Source organism: Protopterus annectens, chromosome 2.part0 (genome assembly GCF_019279795.1).
Source record: "Protopterus annectens isolate FY-2018-M chromosome 2.part0, PAN1.0, whole genome shotgun sequence".
Taxonomy (NCBI): domain Eukaryota; kingdom Metazoa; phylum Chordata; order Ceratodontiformes; family Protopteridae; genus Protopterus; species Protopterus annectens.
The window spans coordinates 1,235,069,342-1,235,096,538 of record NC_056728.1 but is presented as its reverse complement, the minus strand read 5'-3'; the positions used below and the strand labels follow the sequence as shown (position 1 = coordinate 1,235,096,538).

Sequence of the window (27,197 nt, the reverse complement as noted above, 5' to 3'; positions counted from 1 at the left end):
TCTGCAATGCCTCCTCCAACATGCCTAAAGGTTGTATCCTTGCTGGCCTCCAACCTGGTCATGGCAGAAGAATACAACGATGAAGGTAGGCAAACCTCCATGTTATCACTCATCTCGGCAGGGACATCTAGTGGAAGCTGAATACCAAAGATTCTGGCCTAGGTTTCATGGCCTTCTTCTTCCCAGACAAGCTTCCAGCTGTCCCTCGGAATGGGAAGTTCCCCCAGTTGTGTCTTTAGCAAGAAGCTTAAGACATTCATTCTCAAGATAAAGATACAAAGAAGAAAGTCTACTATGAAGGGTCTTGGGAACAAAGGCCTAACAGACAGAACACGATATATGGTCATGCGAAGTGCCAAGGTAAAACAGACACTGTTCTTGATGATCTTTAAGGGGAATCTGTCTCACATACTGGCATTTACCCTTTTTCTTGGATGACATGAAACAACACAAACAACAACGTAGCAAAAGAAAGATAAGACAACAAAACCCCAATGGGGTACTTATCTGTAACAGCTCAGTGAAACAACAATGGAACGGGTATTCAGACCAAAGATCAAAAGATGGCATTTGGACTGGTGTCAAAGACATTCTGAGGATGGTATGTCCAGATGTCACCTTTATGTCCTATGCTATGCTAGGAGCATACATGTGATGTACGGCATACCTTAAAGCAACCTAAGGCTTTGGTTTACTGGCTGGACAACAGGTCACCCTAGGCAGGGGATCCCTACTGTAATGAATACTGCAACAGTGAAGTGGAAGGAAATCTTTATGTATTAATTGCTGGTAAGACTTGGTCTGTCAATTCTTTTTAAAAATATATGGGAATCTGTTCAAATGGGATTATCTGTGGGTGTGGTTTATTTGGATTTCTTTAAATTCTGCCCCACATAGGGAGATTACTAATCTTGTACAATATTAATATTAATGCAAGCATCAAGACTGGTAGCTGATGCAGAGGGTTACAGCTATGAGCTGCAGCTCCTGTGGTACAGGGTTTGATACTCACAGTCCTCATTTGTGTACTGTGTGACCCTGAGCATGTCACTTACCAAAACAGTGCTTGGGCGCAACTGTGAATTTGAGCTAGGCTCCTGAGTGATCCTCTGGACTGCAAGCCTAGTAACTACTAATTACAAACCTACCTATGATAGGTAAGTGGCATACAGAAAAAAATCTTTACAGTTAAAACTGAGAATATCATCACTAAAAATACATTAATTACAGCTGGGGTCCACCCAAGACTTGGTCCTTGGACCAATTTTGTTTACCATGTTTATGTCTTTTTTCCAGTCTAACATGACTTATGGATTAGAAAGCTTGCTGATGACACAAAAATAGCGTCACTTGTAAGTATATCAAATGATCAAGCTAGAATTTGGGGATATGTGAATGCTTTATACATGTGGTCACTGAGATATGGAATTTAAATCCGATAAGACAAACATTTTGGAAATAATTCCCATTACCCATATACCATTAACAATGATATACTAGGTGAAAACAACACAATTAAAGACATGGTTAGTATTAAGTTTACATGTGAGGAAAAACTTATTGCTGGTAATTAGAAAGTATAATTCAGCTATAACAGTCATTTTGCATTGCATCACCAGCAAGGATGAAAGTGTCCTTTTACCTCTGTACAAAGCTGTGGTTAGACCCATATTAAATATTTTGCAGCTGCTTATGTTTATAATTAAATACAGTTGTATAGAGTGAAAAAGGTTCAGAGACACCTGGGGCAATTCACTAAACATCTAAACTAGATTAGGGTGAGATCTGCCCTTATCAATCTATAAATGTTTGAATAATGTAACTTTGGCAGCAACTATTGAGACTGAATTTGGGTTACAGTCACTGGAAACAAGAAACTCCAACTTGCAAATAAGCCAGTTTACAATACTGCCTTAGAGGTCATACTATGTTAGAGCTGAAAAATGATGGATTATCTATACGTACTAGGAAGGCAAAGACTTGAGACATTTAAAGGAGCTGTTGATAACTGATATTAGGTGTCAAAGTCTCAAAAGATCTATTAGAAAGCTCAGAGTTTGATACATAAAATACTGTTTTTCTTTATGTGATTCATACTTCCAAAATTAACTGTATCCTATAAAATGCTGTAAAATATATCAGTAAGCTAAGCGTATGCTCTCCCTTGTGTTCTGTAATATTAGACTGTCTGAAAGTTTATTTACACATTGTAAAACTCAACACAAACTGTTTGAATGTTGATATTTACATGCAATTAAAAACTGAATCCAGGTGTGTTACAATAGGTCTTTTAAGCTGACTACAGTCATAACTTAGCCAAGGTATACTATTCTAATATCAATAGCACTGTTCGGAACGTACTTTCACTTTACTCTATGTTTAGAATTATTTTTTTAATTATTTAAATGTGTTTACCAGGGTAGTGTAATGATAAAAAATGACCATTTGTAGGCACCGCCCAGGTGAAAAACATTCAAAAGTAGCAAACAGCATATGAGAAATCATGGTTTATCAAATGTTCTCGGTGAATACTAAGTAATACACACCATGCCAGGTGGATCCCAATTTCTAAAAAGGACTAGAAGATTACAGAATACTGTAATAGTAGGGTTGTTCAACCTAAATAAACAAACTATAATATACATTTATAAAGGGTTGACAAATGAGGGCAAGAGGGAGTAACTGAGTTAGGGTAGAAGACAGAGCTTTAAGTGATGTGCCTTTTTTGGGAACAGAAGCATTTGGCTTGCAGGTGAAGGTGGGCAATCAGATCTTTTCTGATAACTAACAAATCAGAAATGTCTCTAAGGTTTGAGGAAGTGTGGCAAAGGCATGCCTGGCAATTGGAGAGAAAATCCTTGAGGTGTAAGAAAAGGGACATTTTGTGAGATTACATAAATAGCAAGAAGAGGGTTTTTTGTAAACTTTGGTAGAATGAAGAGTAAGGTTTCAAGGTGTAGTCACTTGAAGAGTTGGGTACCAGAAAGGAGGTCATGCCATTGTTTAAATGGGAGCCATTTAACCTTTTAAGTGTGAGACAATGATGTTCTTGCAAATGGGAGTTATTTATGGATTGTGAGACAATAGATATGTAGGATTTCTGGTGCTCATTCTCAAATCAGCTGTGACAACTGGTAAACCATATTCAAGCTGGGCCACAAGGACTCTTTTTTCAATTAGTGACTTGGTGGAGAAAGAGATTTTATTGTCTCACAAGAACAGAGTTTGTTTTTTACTATTTTTTTTCCTATATGGGTGTAAAAATTGAAAGACTGAATGAGACAGATTCCTAAGCATTTAAAGGATGTTGTGGTTTCAGTAATGCCTTTGTTCAAGTCAAGGATCGTTAGGCTGTTCCAAACAACATTTTGGTTTTATAGAGTTTAGAAGTAGCTTGTGCTGTAACAGCCAATGCTGAAGTTGGGACTGACTGAAGAGTGGGAGGGGACTTGTTCTGCATATGACCATGTCATCTACATAGAGTAGTGGAAGATACGGAACTTCATATACTTATTAATGGAGATGGAGAACAGACACGTGACAAGACTAGATCATAAGAAGTTGGGCTTAGTCAGAGAGGGCTGACCCTACTTCACTTTGAAGTGTCTATATTCCAGGAAATTTTTGAACCAAGGCAAGACGTCTTTGCTGCCCTCAATACCTGGGGTGGTAAATCAAATCAAAGGCTTTAGCTAGGTTGATAAAAAGGGTACCTGAAATATAATGTTTGTCTGTTTTCCAATATATCATCTGTGATTGCCCAGAAAACATATTGCCAAGTTGCTTGTGGGAGAGGATCTGGTATTGTTGAAAATTGGGAAGTTGAGTGCCAACTATGTTTTCAAACAATTTTCTGATGGATATGGGTCAAAAGAGGGGACTGTGGCTGGAGTCAAGTTGTTTAAGGAGTAGCACAATAACATCTGCTTTCCAGGTAGGTAGCATAATGTTTTTGGTGGGATAGAGATTTCAGATATGTTTGAGTAGGTGAACTAGGTGGTTATCTCTGCAGTGGAGAAGAAACCAGGGGAGAAGGTTGGCACAGCTGAGGTGAAAGCACCACGTTTTTATATGAAATAAACTTTCAATGATTACAATATCTTCACAAGAATAGTGTATACCTGATCCTATCGAAGACGACAGAACCAATCTGATCTTATAGAAGGGGAAAGGACCAACATTGGACCTGCAAACCCACAGTCATCATACACATCTACCACTATGATAAATACACAATGAGAGAGTATTTGAGAGCATTTTTGCAATGAGGACTGCATCCCCCCCCCCCCCAGAAAAAAACTGATTTCAAAATATACTACTACTGAGATTGCACCAACATAGAAAAAAATACATGAATGCATGCTCATCTCTCTCTCAGCTGGCACAAACCTGGAAGTAGTATGCTTTGAGATCAGGGATGTGAGAACTGAGCCCCCAAAATGCAAAAAAAAGTTTACCTTATGAGTGATATTAGTTTAACAGCTCACAGTGTCATACAGGGCAGCATTAAAATTTTCCGTGGTATACTGTGGGTGATCTACTAACATTTGATAAACCAGAGTAGAGTCCAAATTTGTCCCCTGAGCCTAGGTCATGGCTGAAAAATGTCCTTTTCCAGTTCACCTACTTAGTAGAAAAAAAATAAAATAAAACAACCAATAAACAAATACATAAGAATCCTACAGTCTTAAATTATGGTGGCGTGCCTTCCCTTGCCCATATGCTTTCCTTTGATGGTTCCCAGTGTACAACAGTTTACATCTCATCTCTGGAAATTACAGCTTACTCTCTCCACCCTTCAAGGTAGAGTATCTAAACTGTCCAAGCCTCACAACAAAAGGGATGCCCTTATCTTTGAATAATAAATCCACTGGCTCATCCAGAAATTACAGTTGTGCACATTACCATAAATGTACATGTTCGAGTGTATTCACTGTTGCAGTCCTGACTTGTGGGATTTCCTGTCAGGAAGCCCTTGGCCAGCCTGGCTACCAGAGTAAAAGTCTTCCTTCCTCCTATGAACAGTGGACACACTTGACTGATGTCAGTACATTGTGGTACAAGTGGAGTCCGTCTACATCATTACCTCAGTTGTTTTTTTGCCCTTGTTGTTTGTAGCCCCCCCAAGGGGCTTTTTAGGCAAGGTTCAAATGACAAACTCACCACCGTAACAGGTACAAGCAAGCAAAATCTGAGGATAATGCTACTCAATGCTAGAAGTCTAAACCTCAAAATGCACTCACTAGAAACACTCCTTAAATGGAGAATATCGACATCTGTGCAGTGACAGAGACCTGGTTCAAGGCTCCAGAGAGCACCCCTGCATTACCAGGTTATAATTCATACCACACCTTTCGGCCACCTAACCTGGACCAAAACACTAAAGGCGAAGGCGTGTCCATATTCATTAAGGATATCCACACCTCCAGGCTAGTTGCTCAGCATAATGCATCTGAGATTATCCAAGTGCAATTAACTCTGGGCAAGACCGCAATCCAAATTGTAGCTTGCTACAGATCCCCCACCATGCCCCAGGATTCTCACTCCTCATTTCTTGATACACTGGAAAATGTTAGGGTACAACCTACCACCCTAATAATGGGCAATTTCAACTACCCCACCATTAACTGGGAAAACTCATGTACCAACTCTTTTGCTCAACGTTTTCTGGAATTCATAAATTCCAATGCCTTGGATTCACACCCCCACCAGGGTCAGCAATATCCTAGAACTGGTCATTACCAACATGGGCAAACGGTGTTCCACACCAGAGATCAATTCCTCGTTGGACAGATCTGACCACAAGCTAATCACCCTAGACATCCACATACTGCCCCCTCCCCCCATTAGGGAAACAACCGTAAAAAATTTCTCCAAAGCCAATTTCACACTTCTTAAGACAGAAGTGGCAAACTTCATGACATCCATGCAGATGGACAATAGAGGTACGACTGCTGAATCCTACACAAATGCACTTTATAAGCACTTACACAAGTGAATGGATCGTGCTATCCCTAACAGAACCAAGATGCTATCCTCCAAAAAAAGGAAACCAATCTGGTGGTCCCCTGCCATAAATAAACTCTACAACAGAAGAAAGAAACTGTTGCAGAAAAGAGCAAAATCCCATGATTGGGGGAACTCCCTGGTCAGCCTCAGTAAGAAGCTGAGATCCCTCATAAAATCCTCCAAAGCTAATTACGAAAACAAAATCTCCACTGATTCTAAAGACAACCACAAAGCATTCTATAGCTATGTCAAGTATCTCAATGGCAACACTCAGATCTGCTGTGAGTTTCAGCACAATGGCATTAAATATACAGAACCAACTGATATTGCCAACATCCTGGCAGATAGGTTCAGTGCTACCTTTACCCCCCTCTCACCTCCTAAAGGGTCCACCTCTATACTGAAAGAACGCAAAGTTCCTGTAATCATGGCTGCACAGGTAAAAAACACACTCTCCAAAGCCAAGAACACAGTATCCATGGGACCTGACAACATCCCAGGCTGCGTTCTACATTAACTACAGAACGAATGGCACCACACCTAAGTGGCATGCGCAATCATAGCCTTACCTCAAGATTTGTGCCCACTGAATGGCGCGCAGCGATGGTTATCCTACTCCACAAAGGGGGAGCCATCACGGACCCTGGGAACTACCGCCCCATTATCCTGACGAGCCACGTCTGCAAGGCTATGGAACGTATCATCATGGAACTTGCAAACAATGACATTGGTAATCTCCATACTCTGGACCCCACCCAGTTCAGGTTTGTAAAAGGTAGATCATGTCTCCTAAACCTGATAGACTTGTTTGAAGCGGTCACCAAAGCCGTAGATGAGGGTAAGGTGGTTCACACAGCCTATCTAGATCTTGCAAAGGCTTTCGACACCATCCCCCACTCTGGAATTATAGATAAACTCACTAAACTAGGAATAAATCCCTATGTCACAAGATGGGTTCCCAACTGGCTCACTGACAGAACCCACACTGTAAAAGCAGCAGACTTGAAATCCGACTTCAGACCACTGACAAGTGGAGTACCACAGGGTATACTCCTGGGTTCTCTCCTGTTTGGTATCTACTTCTCTGAAGTACAGGCCAACACAGAAGGTCTTTGGCAAATGAAGTTCACAGATGACTGCAAACTAGGAGCTATAATCGAAACTCCTAATGATGTGGACATCCTACAAAAGGGCCTCACTGAGACAGATGCCTGGTGTCAAAGCCATGGCCTCAAGCTCAATGCCAAAAAGTGCATTGTCAACCCTTTTGGTAAAAACTTTGTACCCATGAACTGCCTCACAGGTAGTCTACTTAACATTGAAAGTGTGATAAGAGACCTTGGGACACAGGTGGACAGTAGTCTCTCCTTTGATAATCACATTGCCACAGTAGTCAGGAAATCCTTCTACATGGCACTCCTCATCATAAAAGGTTTCTCATCCAGGAAAAAAGAGGTCATTGTTCCCCTCTACTTGTCACTCATTAGACCCATTATAGAATACAGCACCCCTTTTCATATGTACCTCACAAGACATCTACAACAACTGGAAAGGCTGCAGAAATACCTCACAAAAAGGATTACCAGCCTCAAAGAGATGCCCTACTCAGACCATCTCAAAATGCTCCAGCTTTACTCAGTCGCATATTGCCTACTCAGAGGTGATCTCTGCCTAACATACAAGGCTATGTCAAACCCAGCACTGTTGGACATGGTCCACTTAAAGAAATCCCAATCCCCTCCAAGATACACGCTCTAGGGACCTAAACCTTATCACCACAATAAACAGAACATGCTGGAGATTCCTGTCCCAGGGACTTCCCATACTCTGTAACAAACTACCTATCTATATCAAACAAAGCTCCTCATTAGCACTCTAAGAAAAATCTTGATGATTGGATGGGAGAGGGGAAACTCACCCCGGGGATCACTTCTGTGGCTCTGCTCGACAGGGGCACAGGAAAATAACTTTCTTGGGTGGTGAAAGCCAGGGTCCCTTTTTGGCAAAGCTTATATAGGCCAAAGGGCCAATAGCCTAGCTCTTACCTATGAGAGCCTAGAGAGTCAGAGATTTCCTAACTGGAGAGGTAAGTAATAAGCAGGCAGAGTTCCATGTCAGAAGATTAAATCCTTTCTAGGACAAGGTTTAGGTAGCATGATGCTGTATGAGGTCACCTGAGGGGCCAGGAGTATAAGGCACTACCAGATGGTGGATGAAAGCAGGTGTTCACGAAGGAAGTAGCCTGAAATATCTGAAACCTGAACACTGCAGGATGAGTAAGAAAGGCCTAGAGAAAGAAGACTTAAAAGTAAGATTGGAAAACAGGGATCTTGGCCCTGCTGGGATCCTGATAGTACTCTGCACCCTCAGTACAAAAGCCTTCTTACTATGTTGCTCAGGCTTTTCTGGAGCTAGACCACCAGGCTTTTCCTAAGATGACCTGGACAAGCTAATGCATGGAAGTGTGTGTGTGTATGTGTGTGTGTGTGTGGGGGGGGTTATCATGGTCACACTTGGATCCCCCTGAGTTCAGTCTCCGAAGTCAGTGCATTAGCATCTGAAGCCACAGAGACTGTTGACCCCCCGACAGCGTAACCTTCCAGCTAATAAGAGTAAGGAGGAATGCTACAAAGCGTATAGGGGAGACGGTTGGCAGGAAGGCTAAGGAAAAGAAAGTACCAGCGTAGAATTGATCAAGCTTTGGAAGTCCAGATGTTCTGTAATTTCTGTGTATTCTTGGGAGAAAGGATATTGTTAGAAAGCCTAAGTGAAAAATATTGTCCATGAGAATAAGGTGGTGCCTGTAGCTCCACTATGTGTTTTCCCTGGTGGTGAAGAGTTCCATCTGTGGGGTCCCTCATCCCTCAGCTATGATGAGAGGAATCTCTCAATGCAACTGCCACATCAGGGTGCCTACAGGATTCTTATGTGTCTGCTTGTTGGTAGAGCACTCTCTGAAGGAAATGAACACACCGGTGCCATCCCATAGGATTAGCTGGGGGACTGTAAATCTATCCCCACAGCTAGACGGTGAGGGTTGGGATGTTTTTTCCCCCTAGATTTTTGTGCCATATGTGAGTGTGTCATCTTCTGTGACCAAGAACAGCACCCTTGGGTTTGATTTCTGTTTTGAGTGCTAGAGAATCCCTTTGAGCTGATCGAAGCTCTTACTGTCCAAGTGCTTTATTCACTTCCTTTATGTCAGTAACAGTAGAAAAAAAAAGTAACTGAAGTAGTCCTTAGAGGATTAGTATTTGTTAGCAGAGTGGAAGGCTTGAGATTAAAGGAAAGTCCTAGATATAACACATATTATTAACTCCCCAAGTGATGCAGACATCCTACAGAAAAGGTCTCACTGAAACCAATGACTGATGTCAAAACTGTGGCCTTAAGCTTAACACCAAAAAAAATGCGTCATCATCCCCTTTGGTAAAAACTTATTTCCCACTAACTACCACATCGATGGGAGCCCAATGAACACTGAAGGCAGATATAAGAGATCTGAGGATGCAGGTTTACAGCAACTTCTCCTTCTGCCACCACACTGCCACTGTGGTCAGAAAGTCCTAGGGTTTTGCATCCAGGAAGAAAGAGGTCATCGTCTCTCTCTACTCTTCCCTCATTAGACCAACTGAGTATAATGCTCCATTTGGCATGTACCTCACTAGACACTTGCAACAGCTGGAGAGGCCACAGTAGTACCTTACGAATAGGATCCTGGGCATTAAACACATGTCCTACACGGGCAGACTCAAAAGACTCCAGCTATTCTTTGTCTCGTATCGCTTACTAGTGGCGATCTCTGCTTGACTTACAAAGCCATGTCTGACTCAGCTCTGTTAGAAATGCTACATCTAAAGAAATCACAATCCCTCCACACCACGCGCTCGAGACCTCAACCTCATTACCACAATCAACAGAACATGCTGGCGTCACAAGTTCATCACCCAGAGACTGCCCATGCTCTGGAATAGACTTCCCATACATGTCAAGCAGAGCATCTCGTTGTCCCTCTTCAAGAGAAATCTTGATGAGTGGATGGGTAATGGAAAGTTCACCCCAGGGATCACTCCGCTGGCTCTACTTGATAGAGGCAATGGGAACGACTATCGCGTGCCACGATGCCAGGGCACTTCTATGGGCTAGGCTTGTAAAGTCTCCACGGCCATTAGCCTAGTGCACATCTATGAACATAAATACCTTTTAGGCCAGATATAAGCCTTTTCTGACCAAAGGAAGTTGAGGATGTTGGCCCTCTACGTTGTAGAGGTGCTACAGAGGTCTCATGTGCATCCCGGCTTGGGGAACAGGGGGATGGAAGAGGGTAAACAGGCAATGCCGGTCAAATTGAGGAGAAATTCCTGCTTGTAGGAAGATTTAATTTGTAAAAGTTAAGGTTAGGTCTCCCTGAGTCCAATACACAAAGCATGCTCTACTTTGGCTTTAGCTTTGGTGTACAAACTGTTTCCTTCTGGGGTCACTTCTTTTCCCCTTGTCCAGGAAGTATGATCATTTCATGAACATCTAGTATCCATCAACTTCTACCTTCCAAGCTGCAAGGATTTATGTCACATGGCTGCCCTGTTTGTAATGTACTGAACACTGTTGGTCGGGTCAAGTTAGAGTTCAAAGGGATCCGCCCTAGAACCAAATTTTGTTTTGAGAGGGAGCTTTAGATTCTGGGTTCATGGCTGATTAGTTGGCTAGCTTGAATGATTTTATACCTGTGCTGAAATCACATGGCATAAGGTAACACTATATGACCGCTGTTCTAGTTGTTTTTAGATCTGAAGAAGCGTTTAGTGTGGATGTGAAAGCACTTATCTTTTGTTGTAATTAGTTTGCATTAATGTTTTATTTTGTGCTCTACTATCTGCCTGACCGATATTTTTGGTTTACTTTAGCTTCCTAAAAGGTCAATCTAAGCTTCCCCAATTCCCTTTCCCAAGATGGGATAGAAACTCTGTACCTTGTGTCCTGTGAACCAAAACTTTAACCATTATATCAAGTCCCAAACTTTGGAGTGCTGTGAAGCAACAAAGGTCTAAGCCCTGCACCTTTCTAGTGACTAAATGCTATGTTACTGCATTGGGGGTAGTTGTCAAATAGAGCAAGGTGCAAATAGTCAAAATTTGCAACTTGCTAAGGGCTAGTAATCCTCAGCTAGATCCCCTACTGGGGAACCAGCAAGAAGTGCACTTTGAGGACTCTCATTTCTTAAATGCCCTAAGAAAACTTTAGGGTAAGACATAGGTTAAGAGAGGTGAAGGTTGAAAACCTCTGCACAGGACAGAGAGAAGTCCTATGACTGAAGAGACAAAGGGCCAGATTGTTTGAAAAGTGACGCTCTCTCTCTCCTGGGGGAGAGGGGCGAGGAAAGGGAGGGGTACATGCCATGAAAGGATCACTACTGCTCCCTGGGTATAGGAAGTCCCTGGTGATGAGGAAGATGAGTGGTCTTGGCTGTGTCCCTGGTGCTGAGTATGGTCCCTTTCGCTGTGTGCCTTCCTTTGGCCTGTAGTGGGTCAGGAAGGAAATGTGGAGAGCTTGTGGGGTAGTTTCTGTTGAAACGTTGGGACTGCACCTGCACAAGGGATTTGGTTGTCTGTCTTGACTTAGCCCTGTCCTCCACCTCTGAGAATAGTTACTGCTTTAGGGCCAAACAGTGATGCCTTATCCAAGGAAGTGTGTAAAAGTTTGGACTTAACATGCTCCGGGAGGTCTTGCTCTCTTAGCCATGCATGTATCCTAATGACAGACTCAGTGGCTGCGGCCCTGCTGGCAGCCTATAAAGCATCATTCAAACCCACAGTGCAAGTAATGCAAATGTCCATTAATTCTTGAGATAAAGCACTATTTTTAATAGTCAAATGTTTTTGTTTCATCTGTTCCAAGCAGTGACTCTTGGTGTTTTATTAAGTGGAATTGGCCGTTCAATGCCCTCATAGATAGTATGGCAGAGGTGTATACTTTCTTGCCAAATCTTTCAAAGGCACTACCATGCATATCGTTGGGTAGGGAATTCTTAGGTGTGCTGGTTCTGGGAACCCTAGTGTCCTGGACCAAAAATCTGTGAATCTACTGAAGGGTTATTAAAAAGGTGTTTATGTGAAGCCATAACCCTGTAGAAACTGTCAGATTTTCTGGGTGCAGGGGGAAGGGAGTCTGGTCTCAAACAGGGTTCTAGAATAACAAAACTGGGGGCACTGCCAGGGGGTTGAGTACTGGGTGGTGGAGGAATTCTCTAACTATTTTCTTGGGTTGGGTATAATCTTGTTCTTCCCAATGTAAAAGTTTCTCCAAAGGAAAGATCTTCAGGAGGGGAGGCTGAAGGTAAGGTTTCCAGCAAGTCAGATTCCTGAAAGGTTGACAAGGAAGGATCATCTTCAGGGTTAAGCCCTCCTGGTCCGAGTCTTGCCTGGTGTAAAAGGGGTCAGTAAGAACCTCAGGGATAGTGTCTTTTCTCCCTTTCTCAGAGGCAGATTTGGGGGGGGGGTGTCTGGCCCTTACCAGGGAAAGCAGGTTCTCTGTTTGAGACAGAGAGCTGGAAGGGCTGGAAACAAGAGAAGATTTCCTTGGAGTAGGTTTTTTTTTGTGCTGGGGGAGTTAAAATCATGGACTCGTGAATACCTCTGAAGTATAATGGTAGTACTGTGTTCAGCGGAAGCTGAGGCCTGCCAAACGGACTCAGACCCAGTCAACGAACGGCGATTATTGACTGGTTTTTGGTGTAGAGGGTTTTGACTGCATACCAGCCTCTGAAAGGGTCTTCACAGAGGCCTTCTCCACTACCTCGACTGCGGGAGGGGGCTACAAAGGCACCTCACCAACTTCCATGATAACCAGTCCTGGCAGGCTATCTGATGGTGAACGGTTGTGTTTGGAAGGCCTAAGCTTAGGCCATTTGTATTTAGTCAGACTGACTTTGGGATGTTAAATGGACTCCATCCCACATGGAGATGGGAACTTGTTAACAAATCTAGCTAAAATGTCCACCCTACGCTGAACAGTTCTGGAATTGAATCTGGTGCAAAAAAGACAAATGGGGATATCATGGGTACGGCCTAAACAACTAAAGCGGACAGCATGAAAATCCCGGTGTGGAATTTGTTTACCACAGTGGAGGCAGTTAACTTTCTCTGACATTAGTTTAGAAAAGGAAAGAGTTTCCCAATGGGGTACTTGGTTGTATAAGTCTTCACTCTGGCGTAGACTGACTGACAGACATTCTTCTTCATCTGCTTTGGACTCCAATGGCAAGAAAGAACCGGGGCAATAATGTAGGCGGACTTCATTTATACCCCAGCATTCTGACATCAGTCAAGTGCATTCACCGGTCATAGGAAGAGGACTTTTACTCTGGTAATTGGGCCAGCCAAGGGTTTCCAAGGCAGGAAAACCCACAAGTCAGGACTGCAACAGTGAAACATGAAGAACATCAGAAGTTAGAAAAGTGGCATTTTAACTGAAAGGACAAAAATCTGAAAAAGACTGCTCCTTAGCCCAAATCCTGGAGCTCCATTTCAACAGTCAAAGCCCAAAGGTACACATTTATTACACCTAAATAATCAAAGGCATCTGAATGGACTGTGAAAATATGTAGACTGCTAAAGCAAGAGTATCATAGGATTCTGTATGCAAAGCATGAAAAATCTACAAAGCTGGTGAGAGCTAATGTTTTCAGTGATTATCAGACAGATAAAAACACCTCTGAAGTCAGCAGTGGATGGGCGTGCACGTATGTGTGGGTTTCTAGCAGTGTATAATTAGAATGCCAAATATTCAAAACTACTGCAGAAATGTGATGTCGCCTCACAACTGTCACAACCTGACCTTTTTTGTCACTGCCATAAGTTGCAGTTTTGATTAAACCTTACTGTTTAAGCATGACACGCACAAATTCTTGCAGATTGTAAATCACAAGACTTCATCAAAACTAATTTAGTATTATCAGCATTTTCACAAGTTCACTGCAGAATTAATTCTGCAGGATGCACTGTTCAAATGCCAGACTTCAATGAAACTAATACAGCATAACTAGCAGGTTTTCTACAGCTAATTTGCAAGACGTACTCTGATAGTTCAGCATTACTATGGATTAAACAGGGCAAAAAACTAACATGCAATAAAATGCAAATCATGCTGTGATTCTGATTCAATAGGACACGTTTGAAATGCAAAGAATTTAAAAAAATACATAATGCGATGTATACTCTTATCTTTCAATTTTGATAAGCAATCATGATGATAACTGGCTTGGTTAATTTAAATGCTCAAGTTACCCAAATCCAGTGCCGATTTATGATATTTTCTTTTATCTTTCTCTCATGCACCTCTAATGACTTTTTTCTCTTCATATCTTTAACCAAAGCCGTTCTTATTTCTCTATTACAATATTCAATACTTCAAATGCAGCTGGTTTAGACTTTGATTTCTATTTTCTAGTAACTTGCGTTTGGCAGCCACCAGAATTAAACTTATTAAGGCTTTACTATGTCTAGGCAATTCACATCCCATGTCCCAGCTCAAAAGAATCATTTACTTAGCTACACCCATTTGCTCACACTATATTTCTGACTGAGTACACTGTAGGTATTTTTTAAAGTCTGCAACTCATTACACTCCCAAAGCATAGGTTCCCAGTTACTTCTTTCTACCCCAACATACCTTCAAGTATTTGCCATCTATCTGTGGAAAAAATATTTGGTGTCTGCCTGTGGTATAGAAATACCTATCCAAGCACTTATAGCAAAAACTCTAAATCTTCTAAACTTTGTTTCATACTTGGGAGCCATACATATGCCCCCTTGATCCCTTATAAATTTCTTATGCAATCTCTCTTATAGGTTCATAGGTTTATACTAGGCTATCTGCCCTAAGGCATTTATAAGCCTAGTCCAAAGTTTTGTGGCTTACGCCACCCCTTATGTTAAAAAATACTGTGCCCATTAGTTTGTTGTGCCTCTGTCCAGCAGTGACACAGAGATGATTCCCGGGGTAAACCTACAATCTCCCATCCACCGGTCAAGATTTCTCTTGAACAGAGCCAGCGAGGTGCTCTGCCTCACATGGACCGGGATTTTATTCCACAGCATAGGGAGTCTCTGGGTGACAAATCTATCCCTCCAGCATGTCCTATTTATATCCGTGCTAAGGTTTAAGTTGCTTGCTCTAGTGGATCTGGTAGATTTGGATTTTTTGAGGTGGAGCAGGTCCATTAATTCCGGGTTGGACATGGCCTTGTATGTCAGGCACAGGTCACCTCTGAGCAGGCGGTATGCGACTGAATAGAGCTGGAGTTTCTTCAGTCTGGCAGCATATGACAGATTTTGGAGTCCCTTTATCCTTTTGGTGAGGAACTTTTGGGGTCTCTCCAATTGCTGCAGGTGTCGGGTGAGATGCATCCCGAATGGGGCATTGTACTCGATCATTGGTCTGATAAGTGAAGAGTACAGGGAACAATGACCTCACTTGATCTGGATGTGAATCCCTTCATGATCAGGTGGGCAATGTAGAAGGTCTTTCTAACCACTTTAGCAATGTGAGTGTCAAAAGAAAGGCCACTGTCAACCTGGGTCCCCAGGTCCCTGATAACCTCTTCTGTGCTTAATGGATTGCCACCTATATGGTAGCTTGGGGTTACCTTGTTTTTCCCGAAGGGTATGACTATACATTTTTTGGCATTTAACTTCAGGCCATGGCTATGGCACCAGCTATCGGTTTCCGTGAGACCCCTCTGAAGGATATCTGTGTCCGATGTTCTTTCCACTATGACGCCCAGTTTGCAGTCATCTGCAAACTTTGTCAGCCATAGTCCTCCTATGTTTGCCTGTACTTCTGAGAAGTAGATGCCGAACAACAGGGGGCCAAGGACTGAGCCAGCCCTGTGGGACACCACTTGTGACCTGCTTGGAGTCTGACATGGCGCCAGCAACTCTAACCCTGTGGGTTCTGTCCTTTAGCCAGTTTGCAACTCATCTTGTGACATATGGGTTTACATTTAAGCTGGTAAGTTTCTCTATAATACCCGAGTGGGGTATTGTGTCGAAAGCTTTTGCAAGGTCAAGGTAGGCTGTATGGACTGCCTTTCCCTCATCAATGGCCTTGGTGATTGTTTCGAAGAAGTCGACCAAGTTCAAAAGGCATGATCTGCCCTTCACAAACCCAAACTGGGTCGGGTCCAATGTCTGCAAGTCCCCTATGTCTTTGTTTATGAGTTCCATTATGATCCTCTCCATAGCTTTGCAGACCAGGCTTGTTAAGCTTATGGGGCGGTAATTACCAGGGTCTGTAGAGGCACCGCCTTTGTGGAGTGGGACCACAGTTGCCGTACGCCACTCCTTGGGCACGTATCCTGTGGTAAGGCTAAGATTAAACAGCTGCCTTATATGCGGGTTTAGTTCCTCGTTGAGTTCGTGTAGCACACAGCCGGGGGCACCATCCGGTCCCATTGATGCTGTGTTTTTAGCTTTAGAGAGAGCAGCTTTCACCTGCACATTTGAAATGTCTGGGAGGCTACACTCCGCTGGGATAGTTATCTCTCCTTTTGGGGAGGGGGTGAAGTTTGCACTGAACCTGTCTGCCAGTATGTTGGCAATGTCTGTGGGTTCAGTGATTTTTCTATCATTTTGGACTAATTCTGCGCATATCTGGGAGTTTCCACCCAGGTTTCTAACATAGCTGAAGAAGGCCTTATGATTGTCTTTTGAATCTATTGCAGTTTTTCTCTCAAAGTTGGCCTTGGATGATTTTATGAGTGCTCGTATTTTTTTACTAATAATGATCAAGGGTGTCTTCTCTTTTATCGATTTTGCTCTATCATGTAACAGCTTTCTCCTTTTACTGTAAAGTTTGTTTATGGCTGGGGTCCACCAGACTGGACGTTTGCCCTTGGTGGAAAGAGTCTTGGTTTTATTAGGGATTGCCTGATCCATGCAGTCATGGAGGTGTTCGTAAAAGGCATTTGTAAGGGCTTCCGCAGCTTGGGTTGTGGTTTCCACTGCCTCGGGTGCCTTGAAGGATACCACACCAGTCTTGAGTAGTGTGAAGTTTGCTTTAGAGAAGTTCTTCACTGTGGTCTTTTTTGTTTGGGGTGAGGGCGGGATGTGGATTTCCAGTGAGATAAGTTTGTGATCTGATCTCACCAATGAGGGATATACTTCCGGTGTGGAGCATTTTGTCCCCATGTTTGTGATGATGAGATCTAGTATATTTTCTCCTCTTGTGGGAACGGTGACTAGTTGTTCCATGGCATTTGAATTTATGAACTCCAGGAACCGTTGGGCTAGAAAGCTGGGGCTTGAGTAATGTTCCCAGTCTATATTCGGGTAGTTGAAGCCACCCAATATAATTGTGTTTGGAGATACATTTATACCCTCCAGTGTCTTCAGGAAGGCTGTGTGGGGTTCCTGAGTTTGAGAGGGTGGCCTGTAGCATGCTACAAATTGTAGAGCAGTTTTGCCTATGGTTAATTGCACCTGGATGGTTTCTGATGCTTCGTGCGTTGCCACCAACCTGGAGGTGTGGGTATCCTTGATGAATATGGATACACCCCCTTTTGTGGTGTGGTCCGGGTTTTGGGGCCGGAACGCATGATATGAGGTAAAACCTGATAGTGCTGGGGTGCTCTCAGGAGCCTTGAACCAGGTTTCAGTCACAGCACAGACATCGATGTTCTCCATACTGAGAAGGGCCTCGAGTGCGTGCATTTTGAGATTTAGACTTCTGGCATTGAGCAGCATTACCCTTAGTTTCTTCCCATTTTTGTTTTCTAGGGTGGTAGGTTTAGAATTTGAGCCTTGCCTAAAAAGGCACTATGGGGGTGGCAAGAGCCTTAGCCAATATCCGGAATCCCAGGGGTGACAGGTGCAAGCCGTCCCTTGCGAAGCAGCGTGGTTTGTCAAGCATGTCATCCCAGGCAGACAGACACTGGATCCCTTTGAATGACACCAGAAATTAAGCCAATTGTTAAAGCTGATCATCTTGTCTCTATGTTGTGGCATCATTCTTGGTGAAGGAAGGATACTGCTCAGGGTCAGGGTCATACCTGCCTGGGCTACATAATCAGAGAGCTCCTCTATGTCTCTTTTCATGTAGTCCAGGGAGGTACGTCTCAGGTCGTTCACACCAGCATGGACAATGACTGTGTCATATTTGTACTTGCCGTGGAGTGACCCGAGTGCTTGTGTTATGTGGCGGATTCTAGCGCCTGATAGGCAGCTTACTCTGACCCTCTCCTTGTTCAGCCTGGTGAGTGGGACGTCAGTGTGTCTGACTATGGAGTCACCTATGACGAGTATGTTTGGTGTTGTATTTGGCCTTAAGGGCTGTGACTGCTTTGCACACTGATTTTGTGGTTTATGTGTTGCCTGTGGTGTATCATGAGGTGGCAATTGCTTGGATGTCTGCTTTGGAGGCCTCTGCTGTTTAGGTAAATTTTTGCTCAGAGCCTCCGAGTATGACTTTGTGTGTTTATGTGTTTGATTCATTATTGTGATAGCTTTATGTGAGACTGGTTTTGTGGTGTGTGTAGTTGCCTTCTCCTCCTGTCTGGTCTTGCTAGTCCTGAGTTGAGAGAGCTCAGCCTCCAGTTTGGCTAAATAGCTGCATCTCTCGCAAGTATTTGTGTTATGTGGGAGGAGGAGAGGGTTGTCAGTGTACATGAGGCAATTGTAACATTGCCTCAATATTCCCAAATTCACCAACTGGACAGGAGAGGACGCCAGCATCTGGCCCTTCGACATGCTAGAGAAATTTAGAAGTTAGGGGTGTAACTGAATAAGAGAGGACTTAGTAAGGAAGTGGGTACCCCTGGGGTTTGCTAGTGAGGGACTTTGTATAATACAGAAGTGCTAAACCTGAAAAGAAGATGCTTTTAAGACAAGTAAAAGCTTTTAGGAACAAGTGCTGCGCTTTTTAGTTAAGGGATATACTGTTTAGATTACTAGTAGAGCAGTTCTAAGGGAAAAAATGAAGAACAGACTTTATGGAGCCAGAAAAAGTTTAACCTTGTTAAACCGGCGCTGCCCGATGCTGCTCTAGTGGCAACTCCACGCTAAAGTGTGCTTGATAGTAGGGGCTGGAAAGAGCCAGGAATTGACCCACTACGGCCAATAAAACTACAGTTTCAAGTCAGTAACCACTCCCACGGGGGGCAGGGAAGCAGCTCAATGTTTTTCACTGCCACTGATCAACAGAGAGACTTTCCTTTAGCCCAAGCAAAAATGGCCTCACAGAAACTTACAAAACAGTTCAAGAACAGCAAGCCTGTAACTTGAACTTTTTTAAATCTCAGAAAAGTGGGAAAAAAGCAAGATTTTTTTTTGTTTTTTTTTTCAGAGATAGCAGAGGTTCACAAGTAATATCAAGTTATAACAGTGCAGTAAATGACCCCACACAAGAGTGCTAGGTCAACGACAGAAAATATGCAAGTTTTGAGAAAAAAAAGATTTTAAAATTAAGTGCAAACAGGAAATTCAGTAAACAGCTTTTGGTTGTGCTCTAAATACAGCTACTAATGCAGAAATCAAGTTTAACAAGCCAGAAAATGCTCAAACTAGGCAGCTATGCAGAAAAACCTATCAAATAAACAGAGGAAAAATACTTAAAATCTCAAAAGTGGCTCCTTTCTTCTCTCAGCGTTTTCTCCTCTTGGTGGGTGCTTCACCAACAGCCAACCCAATCTTTTCTAGTTATTGTGCAATATTTTATATGCCCTACTATTTTTTAACAGCAGGTTCTGTTCTAGACTCATCTAAAAACTTTACCTGAGCAGGATCTTTCAATTAGGAGTATCCTATCCCTTTCTCTTTGTCTATACTTTCATATCAGTCCCTGGTAGGGAAAGCAGTCTCTAGCCTGCAGTTGTGTTCTTGGCCTCTTCCCATTTCTAGTTATTTGTTCTCAATACTTTGGTTCCTTTGCCAGTTTTCTCGAGTAAATTCCATCATCCTCTTGCCTATTATCTGTACCCTAATTGCAGTCACCCCATCCACAAGATCACCTTTTTCCATTCTCGTGTTGGTTTAGTTCTCAGAATACTTTCTGCTGCTTTACAAAATAATATTATGTATGTCTGTCAGCTGTATTTGCATTCTTGGTGATGGGTCACGTATGTTCAAGGTAGGTGTAGGACTGAATTAATGATGTGTCTTGTCTCTTGCCTTGTACATAATTCTCAGGAGACAGGATATTAAGGAGCAACAGAGGTTTAGACTAATCAAATTTGAGGACACAAAGTTGTATCTCTGCTGTAAACAGATAATACAGTCCCTCGTGGCCTCCAGTGGCTGTGATTTCCAGTTTACAGTGGAGCAGTTTGTTGTTGAGCATAAACTGGATGGGAACATGAATCAGTACTTCCAAACCCCGGGTTACAGTTCACTCTTAGAAAAGAGTAGACTGCTGTCTGCAGAAGAAGGGGAGCAGCCACCTCAAATGGAGGAGCTGAAGCAACTTAAGGTACAGAAGACCAGCAGACTTACCATGTACAGATGCAGCAGTACCACTGCTGCTGTATCACAATGTGGTGGTGAAACAGGTCCTAAGACGTAGGATGAAGCTCTCAGTCAGTCATTCAATGACCCATTCTCACTCCTCTCCATCAACTGTAGGTAGTGACTGAAAAGAATAAATGGGACAGAATAAATGATAAGAGCAGGAAAGTGCTTCCCCCTAAAAATTATTTCTTTTTTAATTGCTGGTTAGAGTATGGAAAGACCCAGGGATGATCCTTGTATTCAAACATCTGCTACTATGGCAAGTTTGTTCACAAAATTACACTCAATATATACATAAGGATCACTGCTGCAGTATTACTTACAAAATCTGGGAAGAGCACTAAATCAGTATGTGCTTTGGCCATAGTCTTAGGGTGAAGGAACAAAATGCTGTGAATGACTGCACAGCCAACTTTGTCCTGCTCCCTCCATTGCACGTTTACTTTTTAATGTTTTGTGAAGGTGTGGCTAAGAAGCCCAGGTGGCTGCTTCACAAATGAACTAAGGCGAGATACTTCTGAAGGCAATACCTATGTGGTAGCATCTGTCTTAGTGAAGTGAGCCTTAATCTATGCCTGCACGTTACTCACAGGGTGTTCATATCAAGAAAACAATACAGTTAGCTGGCCAATTAGAAGGTGCTTGGCAGAAGACTGGATTGACATGCTTCCTTAGAGTTGCTCTGCTTTCCATATAATACCTCAGTTGTCTGTGCACATTTATCATACATCAATACATTCTCCCTTTTTGAAGTTTAGGGCAAAAGACTAGTTGTTGAGTAGCTTGCTTTACGGCTAGCTTTGAGTGTACTTAGCCCTAAAGGAGGGGTTAGTTCTGCAGCACCTCAAACTTTTTGCAGGCTAGCTTCTATCAATCTGAGATTGCCAATTTGGAAAGCAGCCACTACTCTCATACTTCATGAACAGCAACAATCACTGGGACACTACCTTGATAACAAAGCAGGGATACAAATCAAGCGATATATATTTACTGGGAAATTAACTCTTTCACACCTTGCCTAAGTGGCATACCTGTCAAATGTCGCCAATTTCCAGGGAACATCCCTGATTTTGACTCAAAGTTTAGCTCTACCCCTCTTAATCCCTCATAAAATTGCTGACTTTTGTAGAAAAGGCAGTAAATTATAACTAATGACAATAATTACAGTTACAGACTTCTTTCACTTCCGAAAATGTATATTAATTTACATTTGCTTATTTTGTCAATGTCTCAAGTTAACAGTACTAACATTTTAAGTGTCCCTGATTATTTCTGGATTTGTCCCTGACTGGGAGCTATGCTGAGTGGAATTTCACACCTTCTGACACCTGCACAGTTCCTGCACAGACAGCTTTCACCAGAACTAAAATTCTCAGACTGCAGTTCTCCAGCCTTCCATGCAAACAAATGTAAATATCTTAAACTATTAAGTTTCAAAAAAGAGGTTAAAATATAAAAAGTTACTCAGTACATGCTCCTCTTCACAATGATGATGTTAATGTTTGCCAGATCTAATGGTAATTTTATAGCAAATGAGTAATTTGATATGTAAAATGAATTATAATTATGCTAACAAGTATTAATATCTCTTTACCCATAGCAGGTAGATCCCGACTATTAATATGACACTTGTTCACACAGACGTGCTCTTCAATTTACGGCAAAGCAGTTTTATAGGGGTCACTGTAAATATCGCAAACCAGTGGTAGTTTGATACCAGCTATAAGTGCAAAGTTTTTACAGCGTTGTGTACTCTTTCATTTGATACAATGGAGTACAATATAAACACTTGCCGGTTCAAGTTAATATGATTACTGATATATGGTATATGTTCATCATATTTATAAAAAAAATAACTCATTTTCTCTGGTATGGAGTACCTCAGTTGTCTGAGCAGCCATTCCTGATCTCTGTGATTACTGGGCATGTGAAATGCTGTACTATAATGCATTCAAGGGGACAATGTTGAGGTATTTACAAAAATACGATACAGCAGAGTTTTGATTATTCAAAATGTCAATTATCCGAATGCAGCCTTCCAAAGTTTTCTGGTAAGAAAAATCAAAAGTCTGAATATGTAAACGTTATACGTTTTCACTTGAGTATGTTTTTTGAGTTTGGAGCCTGCTCATGTGTGAAAAATATTCTTTATTGTCCACTGGAATCGCTGAATGGTTGAAAAGTGTATTCCATATGTGCAGAAAAAATGAGACTTTAGAAGTTTTTATCTGGTTCAATGTATGTTTGATTATCCAAACTACCCTAGGTCCCAATTAGCTCAGATAATTGACTCTCTACTGTATGTATGTAAATATACATATTGCAATACTAACTATAAATACCTGCATATCAGCAGCAGACAGACAGGAGGTTATCAGTAGCAACATTTGTAACGAAGTAAGTTGGATACCATGAAGTACCACATATACTCTAGCTGGGCAGAGTTAAAGTGCAGGTGTGTACCTACCATAAATGTAGATGTTCGAGTGTATTCACTGTTGTAGTCATTACAATTGGGTTATCCTGCTGGCAGGCTACCCGCAGTCGGCCTGAATTTCAAAGTCCTGGTCCGGCATCGGTTGCTGTCGCCTCCTCCCTGACATCAATTATGCCAATAAACATGCATGCAGTAAAGTAAAACTCTACCTTCATCTATAAGCAAATACACCACATAGGTTGTATAGAATAGAGAAGTACAGACAAGGCCAAGCAAAAAAAAGGGGATGGTGAGTGGGTAACCTGGACTGCAACAGTGAATACACTCGAACATCTACATTTATGGTAGGTACACAAGTGTACTACGTTCATCGTGTTTCACTGTTGCAGTCATTACAATTGGGTTGAATCCCAAAGCTAAGGGTGGGCGGCTGGGGCTAAATAGGAATAGGAGAGGCTATGAGGCCCTGCAGAACTGCAGTGGCAAAGCCTGCTCTAGATTTAGAGTAGAGAGGTAAGTGATGGTGCTTTGTAAAAGTGTGCACTGAACTCCAAGTTGCAGCCTCTAAGATGTAATTAGTTGGTAATCCTCTGAGGAAGGCTGCTGAAGTGGCTGCTGCTCTGGTTGAATATGGCCTAATGCCCTTAGGCACTGATTTGCCATGCTGTGAATAGCAGAAATTAATGCAGTGGCCTATCCATTTTTAAATAATCTGCTTTGACATAGCCTTTCCTTGTGATCCTGCAGCATATGCCACTTAAAGTTGCTCAGTCTTTCTAAAAGGTTTGGTTCCATCCAAGTAGAGACATAGCTGCCTGTGAATGTCCAAAGAATGCAGAAGTCTCTCACCCTTATTCTGTGGGTTTGGATAAAAGGTAGGCAAATGAATTGTTCGATTCAGGGCCACACTGGACACTACCTTAGGCATAAATGTCGGATTTGTCCTCAGAGAAACCCTGTCCTGATGGAAAATGATAAAGGGTTCCACAGCCATGAGTGCCTGTAACTCTGAGACTCGTCTTGCAGAGGTTATTGCTAGGAGCAGAGCTGTTTTCCAAGATAAGAATTTTATATCAGCTGCAGAGGCTGGCTCAAAAGGAGGCAGTGTGAGTTTTTCCAAGACATAATTTAGGTCCCATGCAGGTATTGGTGCTCTCCTTGAAGGTCTTATGTTTTTGGCCCCTCTGAGGTACTGCCTTAGTAATGGATGAGAAAATAGAAGTGGTTCTGTATTGTAGTGAGCTGAAATGGCAGAGGCATGAATCTTAATTGAGGAAAAGGATAGGCCTTTGTCCAGCATCTCAGTTAAGTATTGCAAAATCTGAGGAATATTTGATACAATCGTGTCAATTCCTTGTGCCTGGTTCCAAGCACAGAATATCTTCCATTTTTCTGCATAAGATTTTCTGGTGCTAGGCCTCCTGGCCTCCAAAATAACATCCATCACTGCTTTAGACAGAGGCGTGTTTTGAATGAATTATCCGCCATGCTGCCAGGTTTAAGGTCCTGAGATGGCTGCACAGGATCTGACTGTTTTGTTGGGCCAATAAGTGAAGCATTTGAGGCAATGTCCAGGCTGGGCATTGAGACCATCTCTTTAGGATTGGGTACCAGTGCTGGTGGGGCCAGTCTGGGGCAATCAGTATCATTTTTGGCTTCTCTTGTCTGACCTTTAGGAGTTCCTTGGGGAGGAGAGGCAGTGGGGGAAAGGCATATACTGTTAATTTTTTCCAGCTGAAAAGATAGAGCATCCACTTTCCATGCTAGCTTGTGATAATCCTTGTGCAGAATTTCTGTAGTTGGCAGTTGTGAGGCGAGGCAAATAGGTCTATGTCCGGGCATCCCCAGCTCCTTGTTATCATGCTGAAGACTTGTGGATCCAATTTCCACTCATGGGGATCCATTAGGTTTCTGCTTAGTTCATCTGCCAGAGAATTTATCCTTCCTGGCAGGTATTGTGCTTGCAGATGTACTTAGTAAAGTCAATGCTGTATCCTACAAAGTCATGGCTAGTCTGCAGAGGGGGTAGGAATGTGTGCCTCCCTGCTTGTTTATGTACCACATGACTGTAGTATTGTCCATCTTTATCAATAGTTGTCCTGGATGAAGTAGATCCTTGAAGGCTGTCAGGGCATTTTGAACAGCTAGCATCTCTTTTTGATTGATATGTAGATGCATTTGGCTTGCGGACCATGTTCCCTGAATACATCTTCCTGCCATATGGGCCCCCCAGGCATAATCTGATGCATCTGTTGTTAATGTCTACCTGGCTGTGGGTAAAGTGAAAGGCTGTCCCTTGTTGTGGTGACAGGCCTCTGCCCACCATCGAAACTCCTGTTGCAGGCAGGGAATGAGGGTAATTATTGTTTCCAAGCTGTGGCAATGTTGAGTCCAAACACTTTTTAGATACCATTGTAGTTTTCTCATATCCAGTCTTGCATATGGAATTAGCAGAATGCAGGATGCCATGAAGCCCAAAGCCTGCAGAATTTTTCTTGCAGATAACTGGGTCTTTGTTGTCAACATTTTGAAATAAGTAGTCAGTTGCCTTTGTTTGTCTGGAGTGAGATAAGCCCTCTTGTGAGGGTACTAGTTTTGATTTATTTTCGTTTACTGTGTACCCCAGGCATGTTAGTAATCTTTTTACAAATGCCAGATGCTGTAGTAAAATGTCCTTGTTCTCTGCTTGAATAAGGCAATCGTCCAAGTAAGGATAAATTTGTATTCCTCCTTGTCTGCAAAATGCAATTACTGGTGCCAGGCATTTTGTGAAGACCCTGGGCGCAGTAGATAAGCCAAAGGGCAGTGCAGAGAATTGGTAGTGCACTGAGCCAGCTATAAATCTGAGGTATCTTTTGCATGAATGTCTGATTGGGACATGCAGGTATGCCTCTTTTAGGTCTAAAGTCACAAGCCATGCCTTCTTGCCCAGCATGGGCAGAAGCTGCTGCTGAGTCAACATTTTGAACTTCGGAATATCCAGAAATGTGTTTAGAATAGACAGGTCCAGTATTGGTCTCCATACATTGTCCTTTCTGGGCACCAAGAAGAGTCTTGAGTAAAATCCTAGTCCCTGCTCTTGCTGTGGCACTCGCTGAATGGCCCTCATGTCCAAGAGGGCTGAAGCTTGTTTTTGAGCCTCTGCCCATTGATTGTGTGGCAGGTCTGGCATTCCGTTTGCCCTTGGCAGGGTGTGAAAATGGAACCTGTAGCCTTGAGAAACTATATTCAGGACCCATTTGTCCTGGGTGATCATGTACCAATTTTGTGAAAAAAGTGCTAGTTTTCCCCCTAAAGGGGCTGTCAGAAGATAACTGCTTGGTGCTGGCAAGGGAAAGTCATTGAGACTGTTTCCTGTATGGCTGTGATTTATCTTCTCCGCTTTTGGAGGAAGAAGCACCCCACTGTTTAGACCTGTGTGAGCCCTGGGGCTGGGATCTGCCTCTGGGGCATCTGTATCTGCCTCTCTGTGGCCTGTCTGACACTGGAAAGGACCAATTCTTTGCAGGCCAGTTCCTGCTAAATCTGGGAGGTTGTACCTGTAAGAAATCCTTGACTGTTTGCATAGATTTAGCTTTGTCCTCCATATTTTTCAATACCTCTTCTGCTTTAACACCAAACAAGGTATCATGCTGTAATGGAGCATCTAATAATTTTGCTTTAACATGACCAGGCAGATTCTGTTCCTTTAACCAAGCATGCCTCCTAATGACAGAACCTGTAACAGCGGCCCTGTAGGAGGCCTCCAGAGAATCAAAACCACATTGCAAAGTATGCTTTCCCATTTGTTCAGCTGCATGCAATAAATCCTGCATTTCTTTGTTTTCTGCACATTCAGAATTTGTCAACATTTTCTGTTTTAGTAGTGACATAAGATATTGTTGATATTTAAGCACATGAAACTGACAATTTAAGGCCCTTACAGCCAAGGTAGCAGAAGTGTAAATCTTTTCCCCCCATTAGTCCAGGGCCCTTGAATCCCTATCAGAGGGGATAGTTTTTTTTTGCAGTGGACGCCTTGACCCCTTTGGGACCCTGAGATATAGTTTTGGGGTCAGCAGCAGGGTTTTTATAAAGAAATTTATGTGAATCAGGAACCCTGTAGTATCTGTCTGGCTTAAGAGGAGCTGGTGGTAAAGTGTCAGGAGTGAGAATGGACTCTATAAATAGATCTACAATGTCTAAAACAGGAGGAATAGCAAGGGGCCTGTGCTGAGGTAGTAAAAGAAAATCTCTGAGCCTTTTCTTAGATT

The 27,197-nt window shown here is 42.6% G+C and overlaps 1 protein-coding gene across 1 annotated transcript in view; it reads right to left on the bottom strand.

The window, feature by feature from the left end:
• The window catches only part of ATP10D (ATPase phospholipid transporting 10D (putative)), a 596,301-nt gene that overhangs the window by 146,037 nt on the left and 423,067 nt on the right, over window positions 1-27,197 (bottom strand). The window lies entirely within an intron of this gene.